The sequence below is a fragment of the Eleutherodactylus coqui genome, chromosome 8 (assembly GCF_035609145.1).
Source record: "Eleutherodactylus coqui strain aEleCoq1 chromosome 8, aEleCoq1.hap1, whole genome shotgun sequence".
Classification (NCBI taxonomy): Eukaryota; Metazoa; Chordata; class Amphibia; order Anura; family Eleutherodactylidae; genus Eleutherodactylus; species Eleutherodactylus coqui.
In genome coordinates, this window is record NC_089844.1 from 150,289,880 (window position 1) to 150,314,907 (window position 25,028).

At 46.6% G+C, this 25,028-nt stretch overlaps 1 pseudogene; it reads right to left on the reverse strand.

Moving 5' to 3' along the window:
- Positions 1 to 1,979: 1,979 nt before the first annotated feature.
- LOC136577957 (mitochondrial dynamics protein MID49-like) overlaps positions 1,980 to 25,028 on the reverse strand; it is a 34,709-nt pseudogene continuing 11,660 nt past the window's right edge.

The following is a 25,028-nucleotide window of genomic DNA, read 5'->3' on the forward strand; positions in this document are numbered from 1 at the left end:
TCGGGCCTGGCCTAACCAAGTGCGTGTATTGAGAGAGGAGTCCAAATGGCTTTTGACCAAGTGATCTTTGAGGTTCTTTCCCCTCCTAAAAGTGAAGAGGGGCCTGTCTGGAATGATGTCTCTAATGTCTGGATCTTCTTTCAGGATGTATCAATATTTTTGCAGCAAACCTTGCATAAATGGTACTCCGTCATCATATGTTCCGATTACCCGTACTTTGTTGTCTGGTGTTTTAATTTGTCGTTTAAGAAGGACTGTTCTGTCTTGTTTTGCAGCGAAATCGAAGGCTTGATCAACCACATTTTTAGGATAGCCTCTCTGGAGGAATCTGTCTTTTAGGTTGTCGCTTTCCCTCCGAAAATCAGACTCCGAAGAGCAGTTTCTTCTTAATCTTAAGAATTGCCCTTTCGGAATTCCCCGACATAGGGGAAAGGGATGATAACTCTGCCACGACAACAGGCTATTGGTAGCCGTTTGCTTCCTAAAGAGTGTCGTGGAGAGATATCCCTGTGGGGATTTGGAGATACTGATGTCGAGGAAAGCCAGGGATTGCTCCTGTAATTCAGAAGTGACTTTCAAATTGATGTCATTATCATTTAATCGCTGGACAAAGACAGAAAAATCGGTTTTGGTCCCGGACCACAGCAAAAAAACATCGTCGATGTATCGATACCAGACTAGTATGTCTTTTGTCCAGTTGCTGTTGCCCTCCGAAAAGACAAGATGTTCCTCCCACCAGCCCAGGAACAGGTTTGCGTAAGATGGGGCAGCTGGACTCCCCATCGCGGTGCCCCTGAGCTGGTGGAAGATCTTGCCGTTAAACAAAAAGAAATTATGGGTAAGAACATAATGAAGAAGATCCAGAATGAACTGGTTGTGTCTGGTGAAATCACACCCCCTTTGTTGGAGGAAATGAAAGACCGCCTTAAGACCAATGTCGTGTAAGATGGAACTGTACAACGACTCTATGTCCAGGGAAGCTAGAAAAACTCCTTCTTCAATTTGTATGCCCTCGATGTGACGAAGAACGTCAGGAGTATCCTGAACAAATGAGGGTAAAGATAGAACAAACGGGCGCAGTACTTTATCTAGATAGATGCCACAGTTCTGTGATAAGTTGTCCACCCCGGAAACTATGGGCCTTCCCTTGAGGGGGTGCAGGCCCTTATGCACCTTCGATAGAGAATAAAAGGTGGCTACCTGTGGACTCGAGGGGAGGAGGAAATCGTATTCAATTTGATCAATGCAATGATCATTTAGAGCTTGGTCCAGGAGGGATCTCAAAGAGTTTTTGAATGGATCTGTCGGATCATGGGGTAAGATTCTGTATGTGTCCCTGTCATTTAATATTCTATTACACATAGCAATATAGTCATCTCGCGATAGGACGACTATATTCCCCCCTTTGTCCGATGACTTGATTATTAGTTCATGGTTAGTCTCGAGATTTTTTAGAGCTCTCAATTCATTGGGGGACAGATTGTTCTTTTTTATCGGAGATACCGAACTATTTTTTATTTCGTTCTGAATGATTTTCTCGACAATATCGATGTGTGGCGACTGTCCCTGTGGTGGAAATTTCGTACTGGTCAATTTGAGATCAGTAAAGGGTCCTTCCCCCCTACCTCTAGATTGATCATGTTCGAGAGCCTCCAAATCCCTTACTATTGTTATGTCACTAGACTCAAGCCCTAAACTGGTTGCCAACTTGCGATCTGCCAGGGCAAAATGCTTCCTCCACCTCAGTTTCCTCAAGAAGAGGGCCATGTCCTTCGTCCAGACAAACCTGTTGAATTGGCATGTCGGGATGAAGGACAGGCCCCTCTCCAAAAGTGCGAGCTCACTTGGAGATAGGACATGGGAAGATAGATTGATCACTTGTAATCTATCTGAAGTTGTTGGAGCAGGCAAGATTATAGCCTCACCAGGAGGGGACGTGAGAGGTGCTACTGTCATCGTCGGGCTAAGATGATTAGAATTCATTGGGGGTCTCGCCGTTCCCTCATGAAATAATGCCCGATGGGCTGGCCTAAGAAGCCCGTGCCTCGACTTGTTTGTGGGCGACCTCTGCCTCGCGCTCTGGGGGGATACCTCCCCTTGCCCCTTCCTAAAAAAGGTGGTTGCTGAGCTCTTTTAGTGGTTTCCCCTTCTGAGAAGTCACCCTCCGAGGAGCTAATCTCTGTGTCCGATTTATTGTACGAGATTTTATAGGCTCTTCTTTCCCTAAAGTCCTGTAGATCTCTGGAGTGTTTCCTCTCTTTGATGAGCAATGTGTATCTCTCTATATTTTCTTGTAGCGCTTTTTCTTTATTTGAGAATTCGGGATCTGTAGCGAAGGACTTAGCTTTCTCTATAGCTTCTGTCAGTATTCTAGAGCTCTTCTCGTATGTGCTTCTTTCTTCTTCAAGGAGAAGGCCGATCAGTTTCAAAGAACTATCAGTCACTTCCTTTTCCCATTTGGCAAGGAACTCAGGTGTGTGGCATCTGGGAGGTGGGAGAAGTGGGGATCGAAGGCCTCTGGGAACAATATTATGTTCAAGATATTTCTGGAGGCCTTGGATCTCCCACCAGCTCCTAGTATATTCCCTGTAAGCTGTTGTCAGGTGTTTAAAAGTCGTTCTGATGGTGGTGGATTGTAATTGTGGATGAAAGGTCTTATCAGAAAAGACAGAGTTAGCCTCTGCTAGCCAAAGATTGATGGATAAGACACTACCGACTCACTATATCAACCGCTCCATAATCAATTCAAATCTATTTAGAGGACCATATCGAGGTCTACCCTTATAGAAAGCGTGGAAGCGGAACAAAATTCCACCAAGTGGGTGGTTTAGAGTCAGCTTCTAGTGGTGGCGAGCCCCTGGGTTCGCCCTATGTCCCATAAGCTAGACCAGGAGCAAAATGAGCAAGCGACCCAGTAGAAGCCCCAGAGCTCTGAAAATGACAAATGTTACACTGATTCCTCACTAGAAGGTGCTAGGATAAAGTGATATCCTGGAAACAATATCCCAAACAGAACAGGGTCTCCACAATAAATGGAGAATGCTCCAAAACAAAAGGTTAAAAAAAAACCAATCCGGTTAGAGATAGAGCAAAGTGGGAAGAAGAGAGAAAGAACAGCAACTCCTGTCTTGATGGTAGACAGGAGGGAAATGATGACTCACAGGAGTAGCATGTCTTAAATGAGGCAAAGAGCCTAAAGCCCCACTTGGGGGTATGTCCCTGTTAACCAAAGAGAAAACATGTTTTATCCATCAGTACACTCCTGTACCACCTTGGAGGGATCAGCTTCGTAGATTTTTTTCTCGGTTCTTTTCCAGGGTTCTATCTCCTGCTCTGTTTCTGTTTTGTTTTGTTTTGTCTGTTTTTTGTGAGGCCCAAACATTTTATATATATTTGTCAATAAAAGTTATATTTTAAGGGATACACCCAGTGAATATTTGTAGAGCAGGAATAGATTCACCAATGAGAACTAATCTCCAAGAAATCAGGTGAATCAGCAAAGCTTGGATTGGGAGAGAGAATTTGCCAACCTTTGGCCAACCTTTGTTCCAGTGCATCTAACAAAAAACAATGCACCTCTGCAAATAATCTGGATTAGAAATCTCTTACCGTTTTGTGTATACAGCTCTTGTGCAGACCTATGTGTCTTCATGGCTACAGACTTTAAACAAACTCTGAGCAGCCCAGTCATACAGTCACACTTCCTTCCAACCTCCCTCTCCAACATAGGGCATATTTGCATTGCTGAATCTGGGGCTGGCATCCTCTACCGGGTTCCGCAGCAAATACCTTCCGCATCATGCTATGGAAAAAGCGCTTTTTCCTGCACATGAGCAGAAACCAACTGCGATTTTTCCGCTTGTGGAGGAAAAAAATCACAGCATGCTCTATTTATGTGCGGTGTCCACACAGACGACTTTCATTGAAGTCAATAGAAGCTGTCCGACCTGCAGCCGTTCCCCAATTAATATTACGGAATGGTCGCGGGACCCACGTCATCGTGGGAAAATCTGTACTGCACATGTCTGATGGAAAGCCATCCAGACCATCCTCAATATAGATAAAGAAGAAAGTAGACAGGTACGCGGGGCCACCGGCCGGGAATGGGGTTGGATTACGGTGTGGAATCCCGCATCTGGAATGCGACCCGTTTGTGTGCAGCCAGCCTAATTCTCAGTTTTCTCTGAGCTGGTGGATACAGAGTAGCTGCTATGATGTCTCCATACTCTGCACATAGAGAAAACTGCAGTTTATTCTCCTTAATTCTCTAACACAGACAGTTGCTGTAAATCACTTAGTATTAGCTGCAGCAGCGTCTGGGTGAATCTCTCTCCTTCCGCCTGCCCTCCCCTCTCCATAGACTTTTATAGACCACATGAGACCTCACCACTAGAGATGAGCGAGCACCAAAATGCTCGGGTGCTCGTTACTCGGGACGAATTTATCGCGATGCTCGAGGGTTCGTTTCGAGTAACGAACCCCATTGAAGTCAATGGGCGACCTGAGCATTTTTGTATTTCGCCGATGCTTGCTAATGTTTTCATGTGTGAAAATCTGGGCAATTCAAGAAAGTGATGGGAACGACACAGCAACGGATAGGGCAGGCGAGGGGCTACATGTTGGGCTGCATCTCAAGTTCACAGGTCCCACTATTAAGCCACAATACCGGCAAGAGTGGGGCCCCCCCCTCCCAACAACTTTTACTTCTGAAAAGCCCTCATTAGCATGGCATACCTAAGCTAAGCACCACACTACCTGCAACAAAGCACAATCACTGCCTGCATGACACTCCGCTGCCACTTCTCCTGGGTTACATGCTGCCAAATCCCCCCCCCACGACCCAGTGTCCACAGCGCACACCAAACTGTCCCTGCCCAGCCTTCAGCTGCCCTCATGCCACGCCACCCTCATATCTATTTATAAGTGCGTCTGCCAGAGGCAAAGCAGGCACACACTGCAGAGGGTTGGCATGGCTAGGCAGCGACCCCCCCATAAAAGGGGCGGGCCGATAGTCCACAATGCTGTACAGAAGCAATGAGAAATCCAATCCTGTGCCACCTCCATCTGGAGCTGCACACGTGGGCATAGCAATGGGGAACCTATGTGCCACACACTATTCATTCTGTCAAGGTGTCTGCACGCCCCAGTCAGACCGCAGTTTTTTATAAATAGTCACAGGCAGGTACAACTCCGCAATGGGAATTCCGTGTGCACCCACAGCATGGGTGGCTCCCTGGAACCCACCCGCTGTACATAAATGTATCCCATTGCATTGCCCATCACAGCTGAGGTAGTAATGTCATGTTTAATGCAGGTGGGCTTCGGCCCACACTGCATGCCCCAGTCAGACTGGGGTTCTTTACAAGTGGACAGATGTAGGTTAAACTCCGTGTGCACCTACAGCATGGGTGGGTGCCAGGAAGCCACCGGCGGTACATAAATATATCCCATTGCATTGCCCAACACAGCTGAGGTAATGTCGTGCTTAATGCAGGTGGGCTTCGGCCCACACTGCATGCCCCAGTCAGACTGGGGTTCTTTACAAGTGGACAGATGTAGGTTAAACTCCGTGTGCACCTACAGCATCGGTGGCACCCTGGAACCCACCGGTGGTACATAAATATATCCCATTGCAGTGCCCTACTCAGCAGAGCTAACGTCAGATACAATACAGGTGGGCTTTGGCCCACACTGCATGCCCCAGTCAGACTGGTAATATGTACCTTAACAGTAACCTCGTTGGTGGTAATGTGGTGGTGACTGCGGACCTAGTAGCGCGGTTTTATGTAGTTGGTTTTCGGAATGTGGCCATGATTAAGTGGGCCGTGGCGGGGGGATGGTGGTGGTGCTCTCTTGTAGTGTCGTTAAAGGTGAAATTCTTGGACTGCCACCAGACGGACCAATGCAAAGGTATTTGCCAAGAATGTTTTCATTGTTGGAGGAGGAGGGGGATGTTTTGGAGGCACTATGTGTCCTCTCCACGTGTCCGTGGTTATATGCACCTTAACAGTAACAGCGTTGGTGGGAAATGGCCTCGCCGCCATCATGTCTTTGTGAAGCCTCTGTTTCCACACCCCAGTGACATACCATTAGCTGCGGTATAGGCAGAGCCCCGAATTATTAACATTTCAGCGGTAGTATTAGGGACAGGCCCCACTAACATATCACTAGCAGCAGTATAGGGGGAGCGCAGTCTTAGTTCCATTTCAGTAATAGTAGCACTCAAGACAAGCCCCAGTAACAATTCCCATTGCAGCAGTATAGGAGGAGCGCAGTCTTAGTTCCATTTCAGTAATAGTAGCACTCAAGACAAGCCCCAGTAACAATTCCCATTGCAGCAGTATAGGAGGAGCGTAGTCTTAGTTCCATTTCAGTAATAGTAGCACTCAAGACAAGCCCCAGTAACAATTCCCATTGCAGCAGTATAGGAGGAGCGCAGTCTTAGTTCCATTTCAGTAATACTAGCACTCAAGACAAGCCCCAGTAACAATTCCCATTGCAGCAGTTTAGGGAGATAACAGTCTCTTTCACATTTCAGTAGCTGCAGTATAGACAAGGCCCCAGTTACATTTATGTAGCAAAAGTGTAGGCCAACCCCACACACCTTTCTGTACCATGAGTGCAGGCGAAGAACATAGAAATTACAATGATTACACTGTAGGTGAGGGCCCCAAAAAATTGGTGTAGCAACAGTACTAATGTACCTCAGAAAAAATTGGCCATGCCCAACCAAGAAGGCAGGTGAAACCCATTAATCGCTTTGGTTAATGTGGCTTAAGTGGTAACTAGGCCTGGAGGTAGCCCAGTTTAACGAAAAATTGGTTCAAGTTAAAGTTTCATCGCTTGTAAGAGCATTGAAACGTATAAAAATTGTTTGGAAAAATTATATGAGTGAGCCTTGTGGCCCAAAGAAAAATTGCCCGTTCGGCGTGATTACGTGAGGTTTCAGGAGGAGGAGCAGGAGGAGGAATATTATACACAGATTGATGAAGCAGAAATGTCACCGTTTTGGATGGTGATACAGAACGATGCTTCCATCCGCGGGTGCAGCCTACGTATTGCTTAGGTATCGCTGCTGTCCGCTGGTGGAGAAGAGAAGTCTGGGGAAATCCAGGCTTTGTTCATCTTTATGAGTGTAAGCCTGTCGGCACTGTCGGTTGACAGGCGTGTACGCTTATCTGTGATGATTCCCCCAGCCGCACTAAACACCCTCTCTGACAAGACGCTAGCCGCAGGACAAGCAAGCACCTCCAGGGCATACAGCGCGAGTTCAGGCCACGTGTCCAGCTTCGACACCCAGTAGTTGTAGGGGGCAGAGGCGTCACGGAGGACGGTCGTGTGATTGGCTATGTACTCCCTCACCATCCTTTTACAGTGCTCCCGCCGACTCAGCCTTGACTGGGGAGCGGTGACACAGTCTTGGTGGGGAGCCATAAAGCTGTCCAGGGCCTTAAAGAGTGTTGCACTGCCTGTGCTGAACATGCTGCTCGATCTCCGCACCTCCCCTGCTACCTGGCCCTCGGAACTGCGCCTTCTGCCACTAGTGCTGTCGGAGGGGAATTTTACCATCAGCTTGTCCGCCAGGGTCCTGTGGTATAGCAACACTCTCGAACCCCTTTCCTCTTCGGGAATGAGAGTGGAAAGGTTCTCCTTATACCGTGGGTCGAGCAGTGTGTACACCCAGTAATCCGTAGTGGCCAGAATACGTGCAACACGAGGGTCACGAGAAAGGCATCCTAACATGAAGTCAGCCATGTGTGCCAGGGTATCTGTACGCAACACATGGCTGTCTTCACTAGGAAGATCACTTTCAGGATCCTCCTCCTCCTCCGCCTCCTCCTCCTCAGGCCATACACGCTGAAAGGATGACAGGCAAGCAGCATGGGTACCGTCAGCAGTGGGCCAAGCTGTCTCTTCCCCCTCCTCCTCATCCTCCTCATGCTCCTCCTCCTCCTCAACGCGCTGAGATATAGACAGGAGGGTGCTCTGACTATCCAGCGACATACTGTCTTCCCCCGCCTCCGTTTCCGAGCGCAAAGCATTTGCCTTTATGCTTTGCAGGGAACTTCTCAAGAGGCATAGCAGAGGAATGGTGACGCTAATGATTGCAGCATCGCCGCTCACCACCTGGGTAGACTCCTCAAACTTTCCAAGGACCTGGCAGATGTCTGCCAACTAGGCCAACTCTTCTGAAAATAATTGAGGAGGCTCCCACTGCGCCGCCCATGTTGGAGTTGGTATTCCACTATAGCTCTACGCTGCTCATAGAGCCTGGCCAACATGTGGAGCGTAGAGTTCCACCGTGTGGGCACGTCGCACAGCAGTCGGTGCACTGGCAGATTAAACCGCTGTTGCAGTGTCCGCAGGGTGGCAGCGTCCGTGTGGGACTTGCGGAAATGTGCGCAGAGCCGGCGCACCTTTACGAGCAGGTCTGACAAGCGTGGGTAGCTTTTCAGAAAGCGCTGAACCACCAAATTAAAGACGTGGGCCAGGCATGGCACGTGCGTGAGGCTGCCGAGCTGCAGAGCCGCCACCAGGTTACGGCCGTTGTCACACACGACCATGCCCGGTTGGAGGCTCAGCGGCGCAAGCCAACGGTCGGTCTGCTCTTTTAGACCCCGCAGCAGTTCGTGGGCCGTGTGCCTCTTCTCTCCTAAGCTGAGTAGTTTCAGCACGGCCTGCTGACGCTTGCCCACCGCTGTGCTACCACGTCGCGCGACACTGACTGCTGGCGACGTCCTGCTGCTGCTGACACATCTAGATTGCGAGACAGAGGTTGAGGAGGAGGAGGAGGAGGGTGCTTTAGTGGAGGAAGCATACACCGCCGAACATACCACCACCGAGCTGGGGCCCGCAATTCTGGGGGTGGGTAGGACGTGAGCGGTCCCAGGCTCTGACTCTGTCCCAGCCTCCACTAAATTCACCCAATGTGCCGTCAGGGAGATGTAGTGGCCCTGCCCGCCTGTGCTTGTCCACGTGTCCGTTGTTAAGTGGACCTTGCCACTAACCGCATTGGTGAGGGCGCGTACAATGTTGCGGGAGACGTGGTCGTGCAGGGCTGGGATGGCACATCGGGAAAAGTAGTGGCGACTGGGAACTGAGTAGCGCGGGGCCGCCGCCGCCATCATGTTTTTGAAAGCCTCCGTTTCCACAAGCCTATACGGCAGCATCTCCAGGCTGATCAATTTGGCTATGTGCACGTTTAACGCTTGAGCGTGCGGGTGCGTGGCGGCGTACTTGCGCTTGCGCTCAAAGACTTGCGCTAGCGACGGCTGGACGCTGCGCTGAGAGACATTGCTGGATGGGGCCGAGGACAGCGGAGGTGAGAGGGGGGTTGGATCTCAGTGGCAGGTTGGGGCACAGGGGGAGAGGCAGTGGTACAAACCGGAGGCGGTGAACGGCCTTCGTCCCACCTTGTGGGGTGCTTGGCCATCATATGCCTCCGCATGCTGGTGGCGGTGGCTCCCCGGCTGATCTTGGCACAACAAGCCTTGCACACCACAGTTCGTCGGTCGTCTGCACTCTCAGTTAAAAACTGCCACACCTTTGAGCACCTCGCCCTCTGCAGGGTGGCATGGCGCGAGGGGGCGCTTTGGGAAACAGTTGGTGGATTATTCGGTCTGGCCCTGCCTCTACCCCTGGCCACCCCACTGCCTCTTCCAACCTGTGCTGCGGCTACAATTGCCTCCCCCTCTGAAGACCGGTCCTCAGTTGGCTTATCACACCAGGTGGGGTCAGTCACCTCATCGTCCAACGGCTCTTCCTCCGAATCCTCTGTGCGCTCCTCCCTGGGACTTACTGCCCTTACTACCACCTCACTGATAGACAACTGTGTCTCATCGTCATCGTCCTCCTCACCCAGTTGCCGAAAGTCCCCAGCCTCATCCCCCGGACCCCGGGAACATTCCAAAGGTTGGGCATCGGTCACGATAAACTCCTCTGGTGGGAGAGGAACGATTGCTGCCCAATCTGGGGAGGGGCCCGAGAACAGTTCCTGGGAGTCTGCCCGCTCCTCAGAATGTGTCATTGTAATGGAGTGAGGAGGCTGGGAGGAAGAAGGAGCAGCAGCCAGAGGATTCAGAGTTGCAGCTGTGGACGGCCTAGAAGACTGTGTGGTCGATAGATTGCTGAATGCACTTTCTGCCATCCACGACAGGACCTGCTCACACTGCTCATTTTCTAATAAAGGTCTACCGCGTGGACCCATTAATTGTGAGATGAATCTGGGGACCCCAGAAACTTGCCTCTCTCCTAATCCCGCAGCAGTCGGCTGCGATACACCTGGACCAGGAGGTCGGCCTGTGCCCACAACCTGACTTGGGCCTCCGCGTCCTCGCCCCCGTCCAAGTCCTCTAGGCCTACCCCTACCCCTCAGCATGGTGTATTACGAGATTAGCAGAAACAGAACGCTGTAATTAAATGTGCCGCTTATTGGCCTGTGGTTGGAGGCTGACTTCGCGTGCGTAACGCACTGCAGAGGCAGGCAACAATTATGCGCAAGGCTGGGTATTAATTCAACAACTACTACCCCCAGCAGAGATGCAGTAAACTGAAGGCAGTGACAGGCAGGCCTAATATTGTATTTTTTAGAAGTTTTTGTGAACAACCACACTGCCTGTGATATAGTCTGTATTTCAATTTCCCTGTTGGAGGCTGACTTCGTGTACGTAACGCACTGCAGAGGCAGGCAACAATTATGCGCAAGGCTGGGTATTAATTCAACAACTACTACCCCCAGCAGAGACGCAGTAAACTGAAGGCAGTGACAGGCAGGCCTAATATTGTATTTTTTGGAAGTTTTTGTGAACAACCACACTGCCTCTGATATACACTGTATTTCGATTTCCCTGTTGGAGGCTGACTTCGCGTACGTAACGCACTGCAGAGGCAGGCAACAATTATGCGCAAGGCTGGGTATTAATTCAACAACTATTACCCCCAGCAGAGACGCAGTAAACTGAAGGCAGTGACAGCAGGCCTAATACAGTATTTTTTGGAAGTTTTTGGGAAAACGCTCACTGCCTATATAGCCAGTATACTTCTTTCCCTGCCTCACCAGTACTGCCCCTATACTCTGTAAAATGACTGCAAACTGAGCTATGGTCTGCACGCCCGATATACAAAAAAAAAAAAAAAATTGTGCTAAAAGCAGCCTCAACAGTACTGCACATGGTCAGATGTGGCCCTAAGAAGGACCGTTGGGGTTCTTGAAGACTAAAATAACTCCTAACGCTCTCCCTATAGCAGCTACAGCAAGACAGCACTTTCCCTGAACTATGTCAGAATGCATCTGAGGCGAGCCGCGGGAAGGGCCGATTTATATACTCGGGTGACACCTGATCTCCCCAGCCACTCACTGCACGGGGGTGGTATAGGGCTTGAACGTCGCAGGGGGAAGTAGTAATGCCTTCCCTGTCTTTCTATTGGCCAGAAAAGGGCGCAAATTTCTCAGAGATGAAAGTGAAAGTAACTCGAACACCGCGTGGTACTCGTCTCGAGTAACGAGCATCTCGAACACGCTAATACTCGAACGAGTATCAAGCTCGGACGAGTACGCTCGCTCATCTCTAGTCATTCAAATATTGGCAGGACACAAATGGGGGGCAGATAAAACCTGGGTAACTTGCGATGTTAAAGCACTGTATTCCTCTATCCCACACCATTTGGCGCTACAGGCACTTGCATTTCACTTAAGGTCTCATGCACAATATAATGATTTTGTAAGAGCTTTTTTGATGGAAGTAACTGAATTCCTACTGACACATAATGTTTTCAAGTTCAATTCTATACAATATTTACAATTGGTGGGGGCGCCAATGGGCTCTAGATTCTCCCCTTCTTTAGCAATATTGTATATGTCATGGTGGGAATCCAGATATATTTATGATCAGTGTAACCCCCTTATCGACAATATATGTTGGTGTGGGCGTTACATTGATGACGTAATTATAATATGGCACATGACTAGTGATGGCATGAACAGAGACGAATACGAAACAAAAAACAAGATCAAACTAACCAGTTTTTTAACTTATATCAATGAAAATGATTGCAATCTAGAATTTACCATGGACTTTGATTACAAACAGATCTTCTTATTAAGGGAAATAGTCAGGATGGGTCCATCACCGGTGTATTGTACAGAAAAAAAGATGCTGGCAATACGATTTTACACGCATCAAATTGCCATCCGATGCAAACTATACAAGCGATCCCATTGGGGGAGCTATTGAGGGCCAAGCGCCTTTGCACTTTAAGTACAGATTACCAACATGCAGAAAAAGAAATCTGTGATAGGTTACAAAACAGGGGATACGGAAAACGCATTCTACAACGGGCAAAAAAAACAGTAGCTTCTAGACAAACAAGAGAAACCAGTCCAAATGAGAAGTATTCAGACAAATTAAAAAGCAGAGAATGCATCACATTTTCAACCCCGTTTAGCAGACAATTCACACAGATCAAAAAGATTTTTTTCAACAATCTAGCCATTTTAAAACAAGATCCCAAATTAAAAGTTATATTGGAGTCAGGCACCAGATGTGTGTCTAGAAGGGTGAAATCGATTGATTTCATGTTCAGGCAAAATAGAGTTCACCCAAACAAAAACAGTAACAAACTGACAGACACCAATTGGCTAAAAAACAATGGCTTTTATAGATGCATGCAATCACGGTGCCCGATGTGTAAATTTGCACCAAGAAGTGTTAAGGAGTTTGGTAGTGACAATACCAGTACCGTATATGCAATCAAATCATATATAAATTGTAAATCCACGGGAGTTGTTTATATGGCAGGCTGTGCATCATGTAAGTTACAATATATTGGATGTACCACACGCAAACTGAGCATCAGAATATCAGACCATCTACAATATGTAATGTGGGGGGTCAATCAAACTCTGACCGTTGAGCGGATGCTGTCTGCTTTCAAATTAGTCTTTTAGATATGGGTACCCATAGACGACACAAATGGACAACCACATGCAGGATGAGATTGCCAGAGTGAAGTAAGTTTATTCAAAGAATTTACAGATGATATAGGAAAGGTTTGCTGACGTATTGATTTGATTATTGCGCATGCCCAAGGTTACATAGCATCTGAAGATTTTAATAAGCATTACACATCTTTTAGAGAAATCTCCTACATGAACAATATATCAATGTCCGGTGACACCTGTAACAAAACAAAACATTCCTGGACACATCTGCTAGAAAGGAGTGAACTCTCTCAAGGGAAAGAATGCATGAGAAAGAGGGGAAGCTGATAAGAATTCGAAGTCATTATTATAATTGGGTCTAACATTCTCTAGGTATGAGAGGTGAAATTAATACAGATACATGATTGAAGCAATACAAGCAAAAAGATACAAAATGGAGTCGCTGTAAGAAGACACAAATTATAAACACATAAGTATTCTGTGAAATACACTTATCGATTTAAAAGGCATAAACGTGAATTAACCCCTCACATTCCCCCGTTTTGGACATGGAGTCAAGACAAGTATGACTCCTAGTCCATAAACACGTGATTCATATCGGCGAAAAGAAAGCTTTTTCAGTACATTTAGAAATACATGAAATTATAACCTTAATTGCTCTATAAATGCATAATAAAATAATCACAACTTGTAATATACTTTGTAGGATCCCCATAAACCAACCTCCTAAACCAGAAAACCAATTGGCAGGGTTCAAAGAACTAAATGTGTTACCCCACCAGCTATCTCTGGTTTCTGAGTTTTCATTTGTCCATGCAAACAGTTCTTTTGACGGAACAGGAACAGCCAAGAAAGGAAAACCAGTGGCACCAGGTGTGTGTACAAGTCCAACAGTACTTGGTGGTGCCTAACAAGGTGGTTTTGGGCATTGTCCCTTTGCACCCTCTCACAAGGGCGAAGCATGGAGTGAAGAGTCCAAAGGTCCATCAATAAACAAAATGTCCTTCATTTTCCTTCTCATGGGGGGGGGGGGCAAAGGTAGGGCGTGAAAAGTCCATTAGTCCTAAAACAAACAACAGTTCTTTCAACTTTACTAAAGTAGGTGTGGTCAGCAGGACTTGACAGGGCCCTTTGACTCTGGGCCCTAGGGATTTCCGGACACCTCTCTTTACGACCACTCAATCTCCAGGTAGTAGGGAATAAGATTCCCCTAGGTTGTCTGGGCCTGGAATGGGAGAAAAAGACTAGATTCTGGGTTACCATTAGTTGGTCACACAGGTGCTTTACACATCCGGCTACTATGTCATAGCCCTGCTGTAGGGCCTGTGGATGATACAGCCCCAATTTTGGCATAAAGCCAAACAACACTTCTTTTAACTTAAGCGTACCATTTAGTCTGTTAACTTTGTCTAAACTCTGCAGGTGTGAAGTGTGTACCTTTGTTTGAGTCAATCACTTCCGGAACCTCGTATCTGCGGATTACCTCATTCATCAGCTCCTGTATGATCACCTGCTTATTTACCTTGGTAACAGGGTAGGTCTCCGACCTGGAAAGACATCAACAACAACAAGCACGTATTCATACTTCCCAATAAGTGGGAGCTGAGTGTAGTCAAATTGCAATCCCTGAAATGGGTAGAGTGGTCTAGGCAAGTGTTATGTGGCAAATTTACTTCTGCCCTGTTGCTTACGGCAAAGGTCATGCAAAATTGGACAAGTGATGATGCAGCAACTACAGGAAACCCAGGAGCCACCCGTCCTTGTTCAAGCGTCGACATCATTGCTGCTTTGAACGGGGTGCTGGATGAGGCAAGCATCGCCACCATGCTGAAGGAGGTGCTAGAAGGCCTGGAGTACCTGCATAAGAACGGCCAGATCCTCAGGGATGTTAAGGCTGGAAACATCCTTCTGGGTGAAGACGGCTCCGTGCAGATCGCAGATTTCGGCGTCAGTGCATTTCTAGCCACAGGAGGCAACATTGTCAGGAATAAAGTCAGAAAGACCCTTGTGGGCACGTCATGCCGGACGGCACCGGAGGCGACGGAGCAGGCCAGAGGACACGACCTCAAGGCGGACTTCTGGACCCCCGGTAGGTGTGTCTTTCCGTGCATTCGCTGGGCCATCATGGAACACAGGGACCTTGGCGGGCAAGTTCTGTTGACTGTTCGCCATTCACCGTCCCATTTCTGCTGCTCCCCTATTTAGTTCATTTGTCTTTTTCTTTATTGCTGGCTTGTAACTGTAAAGTCTTTAGCATCTCAAAGTCCAAGTTCATATCAAAGTATTCAAAGTCCAAGGTTTATATCAAAGTCCAAAGTTATTGTTAAATTCTTCTTTTCTTCTTTTCTTCCACGGCTTAAGGGCCGCTGCCTTTGCTGTGTGATCTGTGATGGCGTTGCCTCTTGTTTCTCTGCTGTAGGAATTGGTGTGAGCTTTCCACTTTGTCACCGCTGCACCATTCTTAACTGGTTGTCCTGCTGAGGTAACAAGCTGTCTGGCCTTCCATGTTAGGCCGTAATCATGAGCTATGCCAAATGCATACTGGGAGTCAGTGTAAATGTTTGCCGTTTTACCTTCTACCACTCCACACGCCTCAGTGAGGGCCTGTACTTCCGCTTCCTGTTCTGGGACATGCGGAGGCATTCTGCTTTTAGGACATCTTGTTGCGTGACCACTGCATATCCAGCGTGGAGTCGTCAATTACCCTGGTACCATGTACAAAAACAACTCAGAATATACATTATTAACAAGGGTTTTCAGTTAACATTTATTATGGCCACCTGTTCTGGCAACATGATGTCTTCCATTAGTAAACTTACAACTTTTCTATTCTTGATGGAGGAAACACAAAAGGCTTAGTGATACATTGAGGTAACTATTTGGGTCAGGAGTACATAAAAAAAGTAAATCATCAACATATTACAAGAGGGTGGTGCCCTCAGGAATTGGCCAGGCGTCTAATATCAGCTTCATGCATCTGGTAAACTGGTTTTGGGCTATTCTGTGCCCCTTATGGCAGCACTGTCCAACAGTACTGCTTTCCTCTGAAAATAAATGCAAACAAATGCTGACAGTCTGGCTGGCCCTTTAAACTCTTTCTGCTAATGGGGAACAAAAAGGGGTATTGGCTGGGAAGACACATTTCTTAAGGGCTTTAAATTAACATAAAGAAGAGACAGTGTCTGCAATTGCATCTTCCTGGACATGTGCCAGGGGGTACTAACGGACCAAGGGGGCTAAGAGCTTGGTCCTCTGCGTACGTAAAAGTGAGGACAGGTAGAGGTGTCGCTTGGTCTGCTGCCATCCGACATAAGGTCGGGTGACTTTCAGACCCGGGGTGTATACGAGCCTCACCGGACAGGTGAAGTTTGATACAACCTCCCAAGGGTCCCATCACGCAATTCTCAATATGCTTTCAGGACCTTCCAGCATAAGGAAGCGCGTGAGGCATCGTGACCCTTTAAACATTACCTCAAGCGGTTCAGTTTCTGCCAGCTGAATTGGCACTTCTGAAGCCCCTTGCACCGATTACCGCTAGACAATCAGGCTGGTATTCTATTTCAAATAGATCATAACCTTGTTGTAAAAAGGAAAAAGAAAAAATTTAAAAATTTAAAAATAGCTTTAAAAAAAAATAGCTGACCTGCAATACCTAGATCACCTATATCTTCTCTCCCCCCCTTTTGAACTAGGGTACTTAATTGGAAGGGTAACCGAGTTCAAGGTAGTAGAAAAATGACAAGAGCACATTGTAGCTGGATTTGACGGGCCAGAAATAAGTGCTTGGGTTGCACTTGCGTGTATATGCTCCGGGTGTCATGGGGGGGTGAGGACCACTAGGGGGAGTTGGTTCAAGACCAACTCCGAAGATTTGTTAACCATTGCCTGTACTGCTGCCACCGCACAAACACATGAGGGAGCTCCTCGAGCCACTGGATACAGCTTAGTAGCATCCAGGTGGCCGTGGTCGTCCGCTGGACTTTTGTGTCAATACTGTCACCTGGCCAGAAAATTCAGTACAGAAAAGAACAACGGATGAAGTATAAAAGGGTGAGAGAAAAGAATGAGTAGTTGTATAAGAGCGAAAACAAAATGGACCAATGGGGGCAGTATGAAAACAAGGCCCAGAAAGGTGCGGAGTTTGGCAGCAGGTGTAAGTACAGGTATGGCCGTCCGCACGTTTCTTCTATAGAGCATTCTCAGAAACAGTATAATTATGACTTGTTGGCAGGCTTCCAAATTATCAGCACACAGCACCTACATCACACATTAATTCTCATCCGTTCATGCAGTCAAGTCTCATTCAAATGTTAGTAAGAGTTCACACAGGACGTAACGCATATGATTCAACTGTCCTCATCTTGCAAACAAATGCATTCCACAACAACCACTTTGCAAAACTAATGAAAGGAACACACATTTAGCAATTATGCACACGTCCGGCCAGTGACAGAACTAACATTTACACAAAGAACAGCAAAAACAGTAAGATTCACTGGATTCATTACGGGTTTCATTCTATTCAAGCAAGCAGAGTTACTCGTCCAGTGTTCTCCGCTCTAATCTTTTTGGCCTTGAGAGGAACGCATTCCTTCTCTGTAAACTCTCAATATACCCCCCCCCCCTTTTGGAGACAAGGGGTGGGGGCGACTTGCAGCTGCGGCTTTCACAAGAAGCACACATTCCTCTGTCTCTCTCGTACTCTTCCATTTCCAAAACCATACAATTCACACAATACATTCAATGTCTGTCTTTCCTCTCTGACTTTGAATTTCTCATCTCTCTCTGGAACAGAACAATCTTATATTTTTGGCAAACAGCCAGAAATATCCAGGCTCCAAGCAACAAAAAAAAAAAAACCTAATATTTCTCTGCACTGACTATCAAACCCAGACAGCAGAGGAATAGTTAAATACATAAAAGAAAGGACAAAAGACTAAACGTATAACAAAAATTAGATTACATAACATGAAGACACACAGACAATATTGGTTATTTGACACATAATTATCCACAGATTCTACATGAACTTGCTTTATGTCCCAAAGGGACACAAGCTATAAAAGAATTCCCTTTTTTCTGATAATTAACGTATCTACACGTTTCTCAATCCATCTATTCTAACATACTTTCCCCAACTTTTGCTTATCTCTGAATCTTTGAGACTTTGTGGGTCTCAGATCCCCAAAATTCTAACTTGCTTTGTCTGTCCTTTGTTATTTCTCTAACTTGCTTTTCCATATAGGCATACTCCTTGCCTTAAACATTTCTACTATTTCACATGAATTTTTGAGACAGGATTTGTAGCCCCAGTGTCTATAAGGAAGGGCACTTCCTCACTTCATATGGAAACAGGCTCGAGAGTCTGAGTGCCTCTATCCTCTGTTTCCACGGTAGGGATACTGGGGCTGGATCGCCGGGACTTCATTGGGACGGATTCGGGCGACGCGGCGTTGTTGCTGGGAGTGGCGCCCTGATCTGTCTCCTGGTCACGGGACCCTTTGGGATAACGGCAATTCTTGGCCAGGTGGCCTACCTTGCCGCAATTATAACACCTGCGTTTTTCTCTATGGGGCCTGTCCCGGAGCTGGACCTTCCCTTCCTGGTAGCTATAGTATTTAACCACCACTGCAGGTCGCTTCTCATCCATAGCAAACCCTACTGCCTTTTTATACAAGTCTCTGGGCTTGGCTTGTTGCTAATCAGGGGTACATGCTTTTATTTTATCTGCCAATGATGGGCCAATGCCTTGCATGAACGCTTCACACATCATTGGGTAGTACACTTCATCTGTACGGAGGGTGAGACCCATGTCTCTAGCCTTTGTTTCTAGTCTGCCAAAATAGCATTCAACGGTTTCATTCTTTTCCTGTTTACACATAGTTAAAGCTGTTTTTTCGTAAAGGGTGTTGTTGTCCGCATCTGGGACAATGCCAATAAGGTTTTTTTTCTCTTTGGGGCTCTTGTGGCGGAGTTGCAGCGGTACAACTCTGATACTCAGGAAGAATTTCAGAGCTGCTTGCAGTTGGTAAAATCGGGTGCATTCTGGCCGGATCACGCACCGGGGGTGCATACACAAGTATGCCCTCAAACCTCGGCTCACAATCCCACCGTTCTACGTTTGCCTTTCTACTATATTTGATTATGGCCTCTATTCCTTTATCTAGACCGGCGTCTTTGATAGCTTTCGTGTGTTTTGTTCTGTACTGCCGCCAGAGCTCATAGTTGAAAGTTCCTGCTCTTTTAAGCCCTATCAGCTTGTAAACTTTACGGGCTTGTTTATAACTGTCCTCCCCCTCTCTCTCCCTGATTATCTCAATAGGGGCCAAGAAAGTCGTAGACTGTCTGGACCCCATACTAATAATTGGACTTGCCATTTTTGATTCACCGGTAAATCTGGCGGGTCGCGATGACCTTTTAAGTCCCTTCTGCCAAGCCACGGCTGGCAGGACACGAATGTTTCTATGGACTTGATGTCCGCTGTTTCTACATCAGTCCTTCGGGTAGATCAGGACAGTCCCTTCTGCCAAGCCTCGGCTGGCAGGACACGAATGTATCTTTATTAGTAGACCTTTTTATGGAGAGAGAGAAGACCACGTCTCACCTCTATACGCGGCCTCTGTAATCTTATAACAAATGACAGCTAGGAAAATGAGTGCGGCAGTCAAAATACAACAGAAAGTTATCAGTTCAATGCTTACAGCAGACAGCATGGCAATATACACATGTGGGTTCTTCCGTCTAGCACGGTTATCAAGAACACCGTAAATAACACAGGCAGAAGTATCCTATAAACATACAGCAACAAACCTTTCTGTCGACACGTGGCTTTTGAAGACAGGGGGGCTCAGATCTTTGAGTGGTAAGTCAAATGGCTTACCTTACACCGGTGTTTTGTAGATCTGAGGTCCCGTGTCCCCTAGTCCGGATGGTCGGCAGGCAGGGTTGTCAGATATCGGCTGCAGGTAAGGAGTTAAATTCTGCCCCTCGTTGATGCGCCAAGTAATGTAGGGGGTCAATCAAACTCTGACCGTTGAGTGGATGCTGTCTGCTTTCAAATTAGTCTTTTAGATATGGGTACCCATAGACGACACAAATGGACAACCACATGCAGGATGAGATTGCCAGAGTGAAGTAAGTTTATTCAAAGAATTTACAGATGATATAGGAAAGGTTTGCTGACGTATCGATTTGATTACTGCGCATGCCCAAGGTTACATAGCATCTGCAGATTTTAATTAGCATTACACATCTTTTAGAGAAATCTCCTACACGAACAATGTATCAATGTCCGGTGACACCTGTAACAAAACAAAACATTCCTGGACACATCTGCTAGAAAGGAGTGAACTCTCTCAAGGGAAAGAATGCATGTGAGAGAGGGGAAGCTGATAAGGACTCGAAGTCATTATTATAATTGGGTCTAACATTCTCTAGGTATGAGAGGTGAAATTAATACAGATACATGATTGAAGCAATACAAGCAAAAAGATACAAAATGGAGTCCCTGTAAGAAGACACAAATTATAAACACATAAGTATTCTGTGAAATACACTTATCGATTTAAAAGGCATAAACGTGAATTAACCCCTCACATTAGCAAAAGGCCAAACTGGGAGCTCAAATCTGGCCAATCATTTCATCAATTCACACTCATGCAGTACCGCTAGTTTCACATGTTTTGGTATAGAGAAAGTAACCAATAACAGGCGTGGCAAGGCAACGTTCAATGATATACTGATCAGAGAGTCCTTTTGGATCCATAAACTGGGGACTAGATCCCCTCAGGGGTTAAATTATAAGTGAGACCTGCATTGCATATACAGGGATCAAACATAGAGAAGAAAGTACATGTAAACTAGACCCCTTTTGGGGGGGTTACACTGTAAGTCAAATCTGCACCATATATATAGAAACATCACATATGCAGAAAACCAATATGAGTGTTTTGTTTTTCCTGAACATGCAGGCTAACTTCTTTATAAAGGGGAGCTCAGTATAATGCCATCGCATAGCAAGGGAAATCTTTATGGTCCTCTATATATATATTTTTTATCAACTCAATTGTGACGTTTAACTCAACAGATACAAACATAGTGCAACTAGGGGTTAATCTCGCAACAATTGAAATATATGAAGCCTTAGCAGAGCGCCCCATTTTGCGTTATATTGCTATGTGTGCGATATGTGTTTATTACAAGTTTCATTTATAAGCATTATCCTACCAGCAATAGTTTGATGTTTTTTGTATATTTTCCCTTTTGCCCTATAGCCTGTACAGCTGACCGCCATTGTAATTATTTGTTCTGTTCCACCCCTTTAAGCTGGTCCCACACTCTATTCAGATCATCCCACTGACGAAGGCTCTGTGCAGCCGATACACGTCTGGTCCAGAGATGTGTATACCTGGCAATATTAAATATGTCTAAATAAAGGAAGATTATATATTTTATTCTGCAAGCAAGCGTGGATGACACTTTTTCCTGCATGGGATTCTCTGCTGATGACGCAGACATCAGGGACACGTCATCACTTCACGCCAAAGATGGCACCCTGCACCGGAACACACTGTCTGCATTCGTTCCCTTCTTACCCCATGGTATGAAATTTTGTTGTTTGTAATTTACCCTATATATAGCGATGAAAACTTGTGATGACTTCTGCTTGACAAAGGCGTTTATTACGCCGAAACGCATGGCATTTGCATTTATTCTGTTTGTTTTTTTAAAAAGAAGCATGCTACCTCTCCTGATTTTAATAGAATAAACCTCCTGATATATGATTGAGGTTTTATGTCGTTTTGAACGGGGGAATCATATAAGTAGCGCAGAGGCAACTTTTTACTGTTAGGCCTCATGTCCACGGGCAAAAGAAGAATTAAAATCTGCAGCGGATTTTAACTCGTCTCCCGCACGCGGATCCGCACCCCATAGGGATGCATTGACCACCCGCGGGTAGATAAATACCCGCGGATGGTCAATAAAAGGCATTTTTAAAAAAATGGAGCATGAAAAAATCTGGACCATGCTCCATTTTCATGCGGGTCTCCCGCGGGCTTCTATTGAAGCCTATGGAAGCCGTCCGGATCTGCGGGAGACCTAAAATAGGAATTTAAAAGAATTAACTCACCCGCAGCGGGCCGGGAGGGTCTTCTCTTCCTCACGGCCGGATCTTTCTTGCTTCGGCTCGGCGGATGTGCCCGGCGTGCCAGCGACGTGCCGCCGGCATGGCGAGTTCATCCGCCAGGCGAAAAAGAAGATCCGGCCGCGAGGAAGAGAAGACCCTCCCGGCCCGCTGCGGGTGAGTTAATTCTTTTAAATTCCTATTTTTAGGCCTCATGTCCGCGGGGAAGGAGGGACCCGCTGCAGATTCTACATGTAGAATCCGTAGCGGGCCTGATTTTCCCCGTGGACATGAGGCCTTAGAGTATTTCATTGACACCCAGCCTTATACAAGGAACAGAGTATTGGTTTGGCCTGCGGCTCTCCAGTTGACTGGATTTTGGACGAACCCCAGATAAAGGAATTGCCCACTTGGATCTTTGGTGCAGATATGGTCACCTGCAGGTGACATGTTGAGCATCGGGTGAGTTTGATATTTACTATTCTACTTACTTTAAAATAGTGAGTTTCTTGAGGTGCAAGGCGCTCTCCTTGATACACATTTCTTTTCAACCTCTGAAGAATGGACCTCTCAGAACTCCTTTCCCATTCTCAGACACTCACATTTATAGCTTCATACCACGTGACAGGACCTAAATGGATACATTTACAGGCAATTTGCAGGCCCTTGCAAACACTTAACCCATCACACGCTGCAGCTGTGCAATACACATAAGAGCATGACTAGACAGATTTGCACAGTACACCAACATAAGACAGGACATGTATGAGATTATGGAGTGAACCAGGAAAGCATGTACTGGGCCACTACACAATCCTAACCCTGGGGCCGACCCAAAAAGTACCTCATATGGGCTGGGGCCTATTCTGTTAGGTATGTACCTTACAGAGCAGACTGCCAGGGGGAGGCACCCGGTTCATGGTCTATTGGGCTCTGCCATGGCCTTCTGGATCGTGGTTTTTAAGGTACCATTTAAGCTCTCTGCTCTACCTCTGCTTTGTGGATGGTACGGGGCATAAAAGGCCTGTTCTACCCCCAAGGCTTTCATTACTTTCTGTATCACTTCTCCTGTGGAGGGAGTACCTCGGTCACTCTGTTATCTCTGGTACACCGTACCTGAATACCACCTCAGATATCAGTTCTTGGCGGTCCTGAGTGGGAAAACCCCAGTCGATCAAATGAGGATAGGTTATCAATAAAAATAGCCCAGAAAAGCCCTTCAATCCACAATCAGGCTCTGGTGGTGGCTAATCTCCTTGGGAACAAAAGGATGGGGTATGAAAAATGAACATCCCTATCCGTCTTTTCCTTGACATCAGTCAGGTGACAGTTGAGCTACCCTAATACCCATTAGAGAGTCGTCTGGCCCTGCCGTTATCAGCAGGTTTGGATGACTAAACTTTAATATGTATGGGGACCTTAGGCTTCCTTCATATGGGTGACATGAAAAAAAAAATTGCTCACCTATTCTGGTGGCACCCCATCCATCGCTGCAGTCTCAGTATCTGCCACTCGGAACCCAGCGGAAGCAGTGGGCGGTCATGTGTCATTCATTGTGCATGTGACCACTCAGCCATTTGTAGGAAGGTGATCGGGTGCCCGCTGGTATACACTGGGATCGCAGGTGAAGCCACTGCTCCATCCCCTGCCTACTGGCCGGCGCTTGGAATTGCAGGAGCAGCTCCTATTGATTTCAATAAAGGCTGTTGCTGCAGTTGCAAGCGCCGGCCACTACACAGATGTCGGAGCAGCGGCTCCTGCTGCAACCCCAGTGTATATCAGTGCTGTTAGTGGGCGGTCAAACAACCCTTGACAACCTATTCTGAGGATAGGTCATTAACCCTTTCCAATCAATTTTTGGATAGAGGGTTTCCTAGAGGGCTTGTGATTTCTGCCGTTTTATATAACGGCGCCATCTACTGACTAAATTAAGTAACTACATGATGGAATGTTTCGGAGCAGCCCGACGAGTGGCCGGCAGAATAATATAAGTATACACTGTCTAACAAGCATACATCTTCCGATATTGGAGCTGTACTGACTTCAGTGGTTAACATATTTGTTATCCCTGATCCTGTAAGAGTCTGATTTATTAAAATAACCCACAATTTCTCCCACACAGTGACCGTCTTCAGACACCGTGCCCGAGTTCCACTTTTTTAGTCACCCAGTCTGCAAGAAAAATGTTATACAAAGTGATCACAAAGCTGTATGTGGCCCAAAACAGTACCAACGGAAACTTCAGGCTGCCCCACAAAAACCGCACCGTCACACAGCTGCATCGATGGAGAAATAACGTGATGGAGCTCAAAAGATGGGGGCAGTCATGTTCTTATTTCTTAAAAACATGGAAATTTGGTATCGCCGTATTCATACTGATCCACAAAATAAAGTAAATGTCATTTTTTCTGTACTATTGACGTCATGAAAACAAGACCCCTTAAGAACAGTGGGATTATGTTTTTTCAGTTCATTTTATGGCACCCTTGTAAAATACATCTCGCCCTCACATGGCCGTGTCATCTGATACACGAGAGAGTTGCGTCTCAGTCGTAACATCTATACTCCTTTTTTATTTAGGAGAAGCCATTTTCACATCAAAGCTGTTGACCCTCGTTCTAGTGGTCCAACCACAACCAATTTTGCTAGGTATGAAGAAATGTGGCTTTGGTGCCAGTTGGTGGAATGGGTTTGGTGGTAAAGTACAGGACGGAGAAACAATCTAGCATGCTGCAAAACACTGAATATGGGGTCTGAATACAAACTACTTCCCAACATACAACTTCCATTGAAAGGATGAGGCTGTGATATATGATCAGACAGAGCAATCCAATCCTGAGGCTCCGACTACTAGAGGGGAGGCTCAACTAGAAAGGTCCAGAAAACAAACCCGCATGCTTTAATTAAGCTGCGGGCGCCCATGAATAGCCTATGGGCGGCTTGAACTCCGAATCATCCGCGCAA